Raw genomic sequence first — 10123 nt, forward strand, 5'->3', positions numbered from 1 at the left:
CAGAAGGCTGAAGGAGAATTACATCAACCGTGGTCTGCAGTTTTTGGAGCAGGTTCTTCACAGACACAAACAAGGATATGGGGCTTCCGGTGGTCACTGCGACTCCGCTGTCAGCAGACAGGGACAAAACCCATTACTCAGTATGTCCCACATCCCATCCTACTTGAACTGATACTGGCCCTCTCTAGCTCTCAGTGTCTTACCTTGTCTGTGGGCATCCAAAGGCTTCTGAAGACGAATACTGTGAAAATGATATCACGCACTGGGACTTCTGTATTTCCAGTTTGGTTTTGGTTTTTACAAGTACTGAAAAGTACTGACAGAATAGCCACAAAAATTACTGAAATTGCAGGTCTATTACTAAGAAGTGAATAAAAGCCTAGAAGAATAACTTCCATTAGGAGGGTAGTGGTGTAGGTATGGGAGGCGAAGAAAATCAAACTCCTCTGTAGCTGGTATGGATGCTGCACAAGAAGTTTGTATCAGAGCACTTGTGGTCTTCTGTGAAATCAGAAATTCAGTTGAAAAAAATATTCATAAAGAGTATGTTATTAAATTATATTATATAAACTTTTGCCAGCAGCTCATCACTGATTATCATTTTTGAGATATGCCTATTTTTGTTTTCTTCTTATTGGATAGTATCTGGGGTGTGAAATTAAAATTCCCTTTGAGCAGTCACAAGGTCTTACATATCCTCAGCTGCTTCTGAAGCAACACGTGTAAATATCAGGAGTTCAGTCCTGACCCAGTGAAATGAACAGTTAAATAGCCTTTTATTTAAATGGAGCAGAATTATAATGACAGTTCTTAAGTACCCAGAAATCAGCCAAATCCTGATTGCAAAGAAGTCAGTGTGAAGTCCCTATTCATAGTTACGTGGCAATGTATTGACATGAAAAGTCTGACAAGAATTGATTGATGTCCAGTATGACGTGTAAGCATATGAAATTGGCATTTGAAAAGTTTTTGTCAGAAAATGAAGTAAATCTTTCCCATTTTTTGAACGGATAACATCAATTTTTCAATGTGAGAGATTCTTCTACTTAGAATATTGTAATTAAAATTTTAAAGAGCAATTGATGAACTGGTCAGCAGGTCAAGATATACACAACAGTTGTAGAGTTTGCACATGTCCTGTCCCTTTATATTGTCAGGAGTTGCTGGGGTTCTAGTGTTGTTTTGAAATAATATATAAGGTGTGTTTTTTCTAATGCAGTGTTTAGCATTTCTGATGAGTTTTGAGTTTGGCAGGCACATTTCTTCTGTCAGGGGACTTTTGAAAGATATCAGTCATTGAATTTGTAGATTTGATTCACAGTCTGCTCTTCATATTTCACTGCACCACATTACTTACCTGTCCCCATCAAATGTACTTTATTTACTGTATCTAAAGGTCTTGAAAATTCTTTCTTTCTCCTCATCATCCAGATGATAACTACTTGGAGATATCCTTCAGTCTATTAGCTGGCCTATTGTGACAGTAAGAATTTTCATACCGATGAAAAATGACCTTCTACTGACCATCAGTTCTGACTATGGAGACGATTTTTAAGTGGAAACACCATTTACTTAATTAAGTAAGCCTGGCACATTTTTCATGTATTTTCCTTATCAAACAATATTTCTCTGTCTGTGAGAGACATGTGGAGGAGTAATTCAGGGTGAGAATTTCCAAGTTCCTTGAGTTCTTTCTTTAGTGAGGAGGTTGCAGATACTGGAGGAGGAGATGTAGAGATTCATCTGCGCACACACTTATATGTGGACCCACTGCTTTAATAAGCATGCTCTTGATGTTCATATGACTCGTATGACAGCTCACTTTCCTGTGACAATAAGGAACCAGTTTCAGACTTTCTGGTTTTGTGGTCAAGTTAGGTCTTACAGAGAGTTCTGGGGGAAGTACTACAGCAAATACAGATTTTCTTCTTTGAAAGGTTTACTATTTTATTACATAATAAAGAGAGCTCCTCTTCTGACTCATCACGTTGTTTTATTTCCCCTAATATGTAAATGAAACCACAGAGTTGTTTTGACTGGAGCTGGTTGTTACATCCCTAGATAACCCGTCAGCAACTGGAAGCTTTGCTGAACTAAAGCTGAGGATATGCAAATTAAGGACTGTGTGTACTCCACCTCTGGCTGCTCACAGGAGGAAATAGCAGCCTCTTTAACATAACAAATGTTGTATTTCAAAATGGCCATCATTAAAATTGGAGCTGGGGAAATTGGGAATGTGTGAGAAAGAAGTCATTATTATGAAATAACATTCAGTCCCCTACAATGACTTCAAATGGTGAGCCAGCAGCATGTCCTGGCAGCCCAAAGGGCCAGCACTACTCCCAGAGTGCCTCAGGGCCAGGACTCCCAGCTAGGCAAGGGAAGGGCTTGTCTCTCTTTGCTCTGCTCCAGTGCAACCTCTCTCTGTGTGCAATTCTGGGTGCCATATAAAACTATTAGGGACTGTCTACAGGAGGGTTACAAAGAGTCTGCAGGGCAAGACAGGCTGAAGTCCCTGGGTTTGCTCAAAGCAGAGCAGGATCTACACTGTGCTCCTGGAGGAATATGCAGTGAATACACAAAGTGGCCTCAATGGACAGAGATGAGGCAGTGAAGGAGGAGGCTATGGACCCCACAAATTAGTTGAAGCACTTGAAGGGTGTCATGGGAGTAGTGGGGCTATCCTGCACTCTGTGATGAAGAATGACGTGGGACACTCACATCCAGCCAGCATTACTACGTGCTTATGCAGATCTTCCATAGACTTCTTTCTTTGCTGTAAATGGTGGCTTCTGCCAGCTGACATGACATGAGAGGAACAGTGTTTGACTTGTACCAGAAGTAGCTACATGGAGGGAAGGCAGTAGCTCCAGCTGGGCTGGTCTTCATCGTGATTAAGGTTGATAGGAACTTGAATGTTGGTGCCAGGCCTGGGTACAATGTAGTCTCTGATCCAGAGCTTGTAGCAAAGGTCAAAAGCAGCCGTATGTTACTGGCAATGCCTTGCTCCATCCCTCTGTTCCTGTAACATCTCTGCTGCAGGAACCCTCCCACATGGTCATGGGATAGGTGTGAGCTTCCAAATGAAAGGCAGAAACAGAGAAAGAGAGCTTCCAGAAATCGTTCTCTTTTATACTCCTTAATGAAAAGCACTTGCTTCTGTAAAGAGAACCTCTTATCACAATTCCATAAGTTTAAGTGAAAGGGATATGTTTTTTTCTTTTTTAACTTTGACCAGGATTCCCTTTCCAGATCAGTTCTTTTAAGAGAAGTGGCTTTCTATTTTTCTTTCTATATGCTAAAGTTGTCTGTGAAGAAAGTTGAAGAACTTATTTTCATTCCGCTGGACTTCAGTGTTAGTAATGCTTTTTTATACAAAACAAAAAATGGTTCTACAGAGCCTCTAGGACAAACCTCATGCCTAAATATTTGTGATAGTGATAACAGGCATAACTTATACACAGCTGCACACAGTGTTCTCTTCTGATATCTTATCCATATCACATGCTTTTATATGTACTGCTAATGGAAACCAACCTGTGTTCTTCCTACTATATCTATTTCTGCCTTGCTTGCTAGCACTTCTGATTCAAGTCTTAGCAAAAGCCAGAGCACCACCAAACATGTCAAATGGGACCTTTTTCAACAAAGGTTTCTCTAGGTTATCTATTACTGCAGAGACACAGTGCAATATGAAATGCAACTTCACTGTCTTGACAAAAATAGAAGTTATTAAGCAGAATCTAAGTTTTTTCCCTGCCTTTTCTGTTCCATAGATTTGTTATACTAGCTGTGTGTAAATAAAGTTGGAGAGCAGGAGAATGCTCAGTCACAGAAAGACATTTGTATGGAGGATAGTACAATATTACTTGAGCTCTTTTCACAGAATCATAGAATCACAGAATAGCAGGGGTTGGAAGGGACCTCCAGAGATCGTTGAGTCCACCCCCCTGCCAAAGCAGGTTCCCTACACCAGGTAACCCTCCCATTTCTATTTTTTCCTTTTCATGAACAGTTAATTATAGGGAAAGGGCAATGCAAATTTATTTCCCTTTAATGAAACAGTAATTATAGTAGTGTCACAATGGAAATTCATGACTGCTTGGGATTTTGACTCTGACTCTGTTCTCAAACCCATGGCTGTGCCCTGTCACCTGCCATCTAGTAGTTGCAAAAAAAAATTGCCATCAGTTATTTATAACTCTGCAGCAGATCAGAAAGTTCCTCTTCACTTAATTCTGCCACAAAGCATGCTGGTTTGTCTTCTATGGAAAGCTGTGCAGTGACTGAAGGAGTATGGTTGTCTCACACCACGTCCTGTGTCTGTGGTGGCTCTGCCAGCTGGCTTATGAAGTGCCAGGCTCACAGTGCTGATTGCAGCCCGCAGTGGCCTTGCCCTTTCAGCCAGCATGAAGCTCCCTGCAGATCCTCCACCAAGGTGTTCTTCCATGAGAATGCTCATAGTAAAGTCCCACATCCACTAAACTGAGCTGGTTGAAGCCAAAAAGTAAGAAGTTAGGAGTTCTCATATGAAGGATAATATTCTGTAGATGTTCTGATCTATCTGCACCATTAAGTTGTATATCCTGGACTGCATTCTGTGAGAAAAGTGGTTTTCTGCTGGAATCTGTAATTGTGAATGACATACTTTGGGCAAACAACAATTCCTTGGCAAAGAGGTTTGTTATTATGATTGTCAGGCTCTCTGAACTGGTTTTAACTCTCAGGTGTTTGTTTATAGGTGGGGTAGATTTACACAGAACATCTAAAACTGATATTATTATTACTTCTACAAACAAGCGGAATATTAATGATTAACTTCTGAGGTAGTCAGATGTGTGTTTATGGAAGAGATTCTGCAATGCAGGGCTTTCTCCTGCTGTTTCTTACTTGACTTAGAAATTCCATAACCAATTGGAAGATAGTACAGCTTTGCTTCACCATATTAGGGGTTTTACAGTGTGGAATATCATAAGTGCAAGTAAACTGTTTGCTTGGTCATCTGAAGTCAGAGAATATCAGGTGTGCTGTTTCTGTATGGTGTTTCTTTACACTAGCTATTGCTGTGGGAAGGAAGTAACATCATTTGTGGCTGGAACCCACATCTGACTGACTGCTGACTTTCTAATGTTGGGGAAAGGTTTAGTGGAGGTAGGGAGTAACTTCATGGTGTGCTCCTTACGTCAATATGTATCGTAGGACTTAGCTTAGCTTTGCACGGAGGAATTGAATTTGTGTTTTGAGTACTTTGAGGATTGTACTAGGAAATTTGGCTACAGAAGGAGGCAAAAAAAATCCAATTAAAGCTGTAAGGTGAAAAATGGAGTGATGAACTCATGGTTTAAATGGATTTTAAGCCAAGTGGAATGTGAGGAGCAGTGAATCTGTATGCTTTGCACTGTTGGGGTGGAGAATGACTCTAATATGTTCTGTTTATTCCGTCTCCAACCTACAGAGTGAGGACTGCCCCTCCGGAAAAACAAGATTAAGCTGCAGGGCAGAGCAGAGTTAGGGAGTGTTATAGAAGTGTCAACAGTCACCACGTGATAGCTGCTGTTTAGTTAACAAGATAGCAGGTCCTTTTCCGAGTAGCTAGAAAGTCCAGGTTCCATCAGCATCATGTTTTGTGCCTCATAACAAGAGCAGAATCCAGTGGACACCATCCTCTTCTGGGATCTGTGAGAGACAGGCACAGCCAGTGTTTTGTAGGTTACATAGTAAATGGCCTGCCTATAAAACACAGGATCAGACAAGCTCTTGCATGTACAAATAGTCAGTTTTAACAGGAATTGAGTATTGATATCCCACTCGCAGTTACAAAGAGCCCTGTGTGTAGGATCACTACAAAAAAGGCACTGGATTACATTCTTGATCCAAAAAATCCTTAGTAAAAGTCCATGAATATCTTAAATATAACACATTTCCTTTTTGTTTTTTTCCTATCTATGTCTTCTCAAATAGGTTTTTAAATTTAATGAGGTCTCATTCCTGCTCAGGTCCAGGAATTTACTGACATTGATCATCTGTTTCATCTGTGACAGACACTTTTTCTATGGATCTGCTGTGATGCATTTACTCAGGATGATGTCAGACCCAAGGGAAGAGAGCAGTGTTCCCAAAATGAGTAACTCCAGACACATCCTCATACTCCATGGCATGATGTGAGGCAGAAATAAATGTTGCCACTCCGTGAAAGCAGTTTCATCATTCTTTTGGGAAAGTAATCAGTGGAAGTTCCCTCACAAAAGGCTTTCTCCTCACCTTGACACCTGAATTTTTTGCTGAACAGCAGTTATTGACCAACCACTCATCTGCTCTGAATAAGGAACAGTATGTAAGTTCACACCCAAAATCTCATAGGCATTCCATAATGGCATGAAAATCTGTGTCTCTGGTTTGCTTTGCTTAAAAAGAAATATAAACAGTCATCTCTGCCGTCTTGCTTCCTCTGTGACCCAGTCCAATTCTGTTGCCAGCAGGCAGTAAGAACTGTAGGGCAGTGATCAGGCTCTTCACTCCCCACATTTCTACACATATGCGGCTCAGGCAGTAGAAACCTGCTCTTGAATGAAGCAACTGATTATCATGTCTTCACCCTTCTCCTCTCTTACTTGGCATCTAAGCATTTGGGGCCATACCAGCTGGCTCAGTGCTTGCCTTCTTAGCTCATGTTGTGTTGCCTGGAAGTGCAAAAGGAGTAGCAATAACAACTCTGGAACATGTTCTGTTGAACAGAGATTTCTCAAATCATCCCACCATCAGTTCTAAGATGCATATAAATAGGTCCTTAAAAGAGAAAGTTCACCACATTTCTGTTAGTCCTGTTGCTGTTAAGGCCTTGAGACAAGGCACTGCAGTGCACTTCGATGTGTCTTGTGCCACACATAGACACAAAGACACAGAGCACTGCAGTGGAACTACCCTCTTGTTTTTCCCTCACTAGTTTGAGTTCGGGTAGATGTTCAGATTTTTCAGCATTGAAATCTGAAATCTGAAAAAATGGGCTGGATTTCTCAGTTGTTTTAGAATCAATACTTAGAAGGTATTGATAGTTTTTTGCTGTGTTATTTGTTGTCACATTTCTATCATATCTACGGTTTTAGTATTGAAAACTCAGGACAGGGAACGCACAGAAATACAACTTCAGATCTTTGTTATGAAACTGCTCATCTCATAGCTGGCATACAGGTGCTCACACCTGCCCTTGTTTTTTGAACACACATTCTTCCACAGAGTGGAAATGTGTGGTGGCAAGAAATGGAACTGCTGTGTTTAAGTATGAAACAGTCTAATTCCCAATTAGTTGTAACGATCTCTGTGTCAGCACAGCAAAGTATGTTTAAAAAGAAAAGACTCTTCCTTACGTCTCTTTCCTATGTGCTTAATTACTTTTGGCTACAAGATTAATTTAGTCAACTGAATCATACCATAAAGGTTGTAATGAGGACTGTTCAGTAGTTTCAAAATTGAACAAAGAAAGCTGATACCATTGAGAAAAATAAAAATAGATGCAGATTTCCTGTTGTGCGGCTACAAGGAATAACACTGTGATAAGGACACTTTTTCAGGGATGATAATTTAAAAAAAAAAATACAAAATTATAGAACAGCAGCACTATGGGATGTGTGTTTCTGCACTAAAAAAATGACACTTTGAAAATTACTTTGAGGTTCTACAATTTTTATTCTTAAAGAATGACAGATGTTGAAATGTTTGTAGTCTCCCTATCAGAGTTCAGTTCTGCACTGAGCACCTTTTTAATGGACAAAGTTAAAGGAAGGGAAATCTGTGGCATGCTTCCATCTTAAACTCACGTGTTGCTGGCCTCCGTGCTGGTTTGTTGCATGACAGACTGCACAAAACTAGCTGCACAAAGAGAAGAGAATATACTAGCTTTCAGCCCTTGAAGTTCCATGATACATGATTCGAGTGGGTTCCTATTTCTTCAGATTTTCCAACGGCGTTTCAAATCTCTGCTGAGAATTTCAGACGACTGTGGTGAACTTTCTCCTTTAAGAACACATTTATATGCATCTTAGAACTGATGGTGGGATGGTTTGAGAACCTCTGTTCAACAGAACGTATTAAAAAGGCCTAATGTACATTCATCCCAAGGATGTACATCTCCGTAGGCCAGAGCATAGAGGTAGATGTTCCAGTCCTGTGAGAAGGACTGTGGCAGTGCACTTCAGGTCCGATCACAAACCATTTCAAACCAGTGGAAGTTTCTCCCATCCACAAGACCAGCTGCTTACTGGGTGTTCCCAAAGCCTGCACACGTTTGGATGCCTTCTGCAGGAACCTTGCTCAGAAGTTTCCCTGACCAATCATAGATTCAACATCTAGGAGACCTTTGGGTGAGCACTGGACTAAAAGCTTCTCCCACAAAAGTGCAAGCTAAACATGCATTATATTAGAAAGATTAAACTTGATCTGTTTTTCTCTTTAAACCTGGAACATTCAATTTTCTACTGCACAAACTCTGTATAAATTTACATTTACAATTCAAATTTCTCTTTTATCAGGAAGGGAAAATAATATATATTTTTTCTAAAGGCTTTTCTTCTAGCTTTTAAGTGGATGCTGTAAAGTTCCAGGATCCACTGACAGATTACTTTATCTTTTGCAACTTATTAGCATAGAAACTATGTAAGTTTTTGAATTACATGGTTTTAATTACTTCTGGGCTAGTACCAAATATCCTTATTATTTCTCTAATTACACTATTAATAATTTCATAGTTTTAAAGGTACTTATCATTTCTTAACCTGACAATTAATCCTAAAGGCCTTATTTAGAAGATAAATGAAACTGAATTTTCATCTCCACTTTTTTTAACTAAAATCACAGCTTCTCTGTGTTATGGTAGCAAAGAATATCTGAAGAATGTAACTTGGCTCTACCCTAAAACAGCACCAGCAGAAGCAGAAAACCTTGTTTAAAAATTAGCTTCCTGGAGCAGAGCTATCTGGGGCCTGAGGAAGGCTAGAGGGGTTGAAGCCCCTCCAAGGCTACAAACCATTACCTGCTATGTAATAACAGCAAGGAGGATTCACTAGTCTACAGTCCCTCTCTTTTCCCCATTCTTTTTCCCATCCCACTGTAGGTTCTAGAAATCATCACATGCCAAGGCTTCTGAATTTTTAGCAACTTGGGTTGGAAATACTGTAGTCCCACTTATTACAACATGACTTCAGCAAAACTAGCATTCACAGAAGTTACATGAGCTCATTTCATATCACAAAACAACCTCTGAAGTCATTTCAGAAATTTCCTTTAACTTTCAGAAGTTAAAGGATGCTTCAGTGGTTCATTTGTGAAACATCTTTGCTTTCCAAATAGGCCTTGTATGACCTCATCCATTAAGACATAGGAGGTGCTGAAGCTTGTATTATATGACTTAAAATCTTTTCACAACCTCCAGGAACCTGGAATTTTCTGACAGATGATTAATGATGTAACAGGATGCTTAGATTGTGACCGTGTACTGAGTCTTACTGCCAATTCCTGGAAACCCTTACAAGATAGGGCCACGTGCTCAGTCTGAGCCTCTCGGCTTTAGCATAAAAGAAATATATCCATATTAATAATTACACAGCAAAATAGCAAATTGTCATAACTCTCCTTTTCTTAAAGGTATATCTCTAAGTTACTTATGTCCACCTTTCCCTTCAAAACAGCAGTAAAAGTTTATGAGGTAACTATTTCTCATAATGACTACATTTTGTACTGACACATATCTCTTGAAGAATTTATGCATATGTTATATGTAATATAATACATGTACATAATCTATCGCATGCATGCAGGGACCTGCACTTTGCCAGCAGTTGTAGGGCAGTTATTAGCACAAGTGCCAAGGCTGAACTATATTCCCTCTTTAAGAAGAGCTTAAAAACCTCCACGTGAAATCCCATGCAAACAGCCACAGTCAATGGAAGTAGTACCAAGAAAAACTCATCTCCTTTGCTTTGCTCTCATTCCATGATAGCAGCATGGTATCCAAGCAATATGCATGCATACAGCACACACTGTTTTCCCCAGAGGAGGAAGCGTGTGCAGCTTAGGAGGGAAAGAAGGAGGGTTTGTTTGTTCTTTATAGACACGTTGCCGGCAGGAGCGG

This window comes from Meleagris gallopavo, chromosome 15, assembly GCF_000146605.3.
Source record: "Meleagris gallopavo isolate NT-WF06-2002-E0010 breed Aviagen turkey brand Nicholas breeding stock chromosome 15, Turkey_5.1, whole genome shotgun sequence".
Lineage (NCBI taxonomy): Eukaryota > Metazoa > Chordata > Aves > Galliformes > Phasianidae > Meleagris > Meleagris gallopavo.